This window comes from Phocoena phocoena, chromosome 6, assembly GCF_963924675.1.
Source record: "Phocoena phocoena chromosome 6, mPhoPho1.1, whole genome shotgun sequence".
NCBI classification, from domain to species: domain Eukaryota; kingdom Metazoa; phylum Chordata; class Mammalia; order Artiodactyla; family Phocoenidae; genus Phocoena; species Phocoena phocoena.
In genome coordinates this window covers 102,496,891-102,499,831 of record NC_089224.1, presented here as the reverse complement: position 1 = coordinate 102,499,831, position 2,941 = coordinate 102,496,891, and the positions used below count along the sequence as shown (strand labels likewise).

Here is a 2,941-nt window from a genome sequence, read left to right as displayed (position 1 = left end):
TAGAAATTAAGAACACAATCCCATTTATAATTGCATCAGAAAGAGTAAAATACCTAGGAATAAATCTAACTAAGGAGATAAAGGACTTGTACTTGGGAAACTATAAGATGACACAAATACAGTAGATGGAAAGATAGATTGTGCTCGTGGATTGAAAGAATTAATATTGTTTAAATGACCAAACTACCGAAGGCAATCTACAGATTCAATGCAATCCCTATCAAAATGCCAAAGGCGTTCTTCCACAGAACAAGAACAAATACTACATCAAACTAAAAAGCTTTTGTACATTGAAAGAAACTATCCACAAAACAAAAACACAGCCTACTGAATGGGAGAAGATATTTGCAAATGATATATCTTATAAGGGTTTAATATCTAAAATATACAAAGAACTCATACAACTCAACATCAAAAAAAAAAACAAACAACCTGGGACTTCCCCGGGGGTCCAGTGGTTAAGAATCTGCATCTCAATGCAGGGGATGTGGGTTCGATCCCTGGTCCGGGAACTAAGATCCCACGTGCCATGGGGCAACGAAGCCCGCGCGTCACAACTACTGAGCTCACGCGCTTCAACTAGAGCCCGTGTACCGCAACCTACAGAGCCCACGCGCCCTGGAGCCCACATGCCACAACTAGAGAGAAGCCCGCGCATAGCAACGAAAGATCCCATGTGCTGCAACTAAGATCCAATGCAGCCAAATAAATACTAAAAAAAAATGGGTAGAGGATCTGAAAAGACATTTTTCCAAAAAAAGACATACAGATAGGCAACAGGCACATGAGAAGATGCTCGAGATCACTAATCATCAGGGAAACGAAAATCAAAACCACAATGAGATGTCACCTCACATCTGTCAGAATGGCTCTTATCAAAAAAACAAAATAGAAGTGTTGGTGAGGGTGTAGAGAAAGGGGAACCCTTGTGCACTGTTGGTGGGAATGTAAATGTCTAGAGCCAGTCAAAACAATTGTTTCCTAAAGTTGCTTCAGTTAGCTGTTTTCTTCCCTATTGCTTTCAGTGTGGTGACGTTATTCATTTGTCATACTGTTGGGTTCATCTGTTACCATTTGAGTAACTTTGGGTGTTCCCCCTGCATCCTGGTTGCATCTATTTATTTAGTCACCTTTGGGGTATGTGAAATATTGTCATAGCTCCATGAGTCAGAGCTACACAAAAAGAGAAATTCCAATGGTCTTTCTCTTCTCCACCCTGTCTTCGTTTCCCTTTCTTTCTGCCTTGTTCACACCTACCCCCTGTAGATAACCAAGCCCATTAGCTTCTGGTTTATTCTTACCGTATTCCTTCTGCTCAAATGAGTAGACACATGCGTATTTTATTATGTCCCTTTGAAAAACATCTTTATCTATCTTTTTTTAAAACAAGCTCCGGCCAGTTTTATTAAAGAAAAATTGTGGGGCTTCCCTGGTGGCGCAGTGGTTGAGAGTCTGCCTGCCAATGCAGGGGACACGGGTTCAAGCCCTGGTCTGGGAAGATCCCACGTGCCACGGAGCAGCTGGGCCCGTGAGCTACAAATACTGAGCTCTGTGCGTCTGGAGTCTGTGCTCCGCAGCAAGAGAGGCCGCGACAGTGAGAGGCCCGCGCACCGCGATGAAGAGTGGCCCCCGCTTGCCACAACTAGAGAAAGCCCTCGCACAGAAACGAAGACCCAACACAGCCAAAAATAAATAAATGAATAAATAAATTTATAAAAAAAAAAAAAAAAAAAAAAAAGAAAAATTGTGCATGGGTTACTTTACACCAGCCTGTTCCGGCATGCTTCTAATGATATGAGAATCACCTGGATCAGTGATAGCAAATGTCCATACTCTGTAGTATTTTCCACACGCTGTGCCCAATTCAATATTATTGCCACTGTAGTGATGGACACCAGTTTTGGCAAACACGGCATAATACTCTATTTCAGATTTCCTCAAGGCTGGGCAGTTGTTGGCAAGGATGACCAGTTTTGCTTTGCCGTGCCAGATTATTTTCAGAGTCCGCTTGTACCCCAGCACGTACTTTCCACTTTTCACAACCAGTTGGAGCCTAGAGTTGATCAACTCCAGTGACATTTTCATCTTCTTTGCGGCCACCATCTTCCTGCCTTAGGTGCGGGACACCTCCAGCCCACTGCAGCCACCAAGATGGCCGGAGAGCAAGAAAAGGCCATATTTATCTTGATAGACATTTCTCCCAAGAAGATACACAGATTGCCAACAAACACATGAAAGGATGCTCAATATCACTAATCATTAGAGAAATGCAAATCAAAACTACAATGAGGTATCACCTCACACCAGTCAGAATGGCCATCATCAAAAAATCTACAAGCAATAAATGCTGGAGAGGGTGTGGAGAAAAGGGAACCCTCTTGCACTGTTGGTGGGAATGTAAATTGATACAGTCATTATGGAGAACAGTATGGAGGTTCCTCAAAATACTGAAAATAGAACTACCATATGACCCAGCAATCCCACTACTGGGCATATACCCTGAGAAAACCATAATTCAAAAAGAGTCATGTACCACAATGTTCATTGCAGCACTATTTACAATAGCCCGGAGATGGAAACAACCTAAGTGCCCATCATCGGATGAATGGATAAAGAAGATGTGGCACATATATACAATGGAATATTACTCAGCCATAAAAAGAAACAAAATTGAGTTATTTGTTGTGAGATGGATGGACCTAGAGACTGTCATACAGATTGAAGTAAGTCAGAAAGAGAAAAATAAATACTATATGCTAACACATATATATGGAATCAAAAAAAAAAAGGGGTTCTGAAGAACCTAGGGGCAGGACAGGAATAAAGACACAGACATAGAGAATGGACTTGAGGACATGGGGAGGGGGAAGGGTAAGCTGGGATGAAGTGAGAGAGTGGCATGGACATATATACACTACCAAACGTAAAATAGATAGCTAGT

The 2,941-nt window shown here is 42.0% G+C and overlaps 1 pseudogene; it reads right to left on the bottom strand.

Annotated features, from left to right (window-relative positions):
* Positions 1-1,755: 1,755 nt before the first annotated feature.
* Positions 1,756-2,103, bottom strand: LOC136124849 (large ribosomal subunit protein eL30 pseudogene; annotated as a pseudogene).
* Between the last annotated feature and the right edge of the window lie 838 nt (positions 2,104-2,941).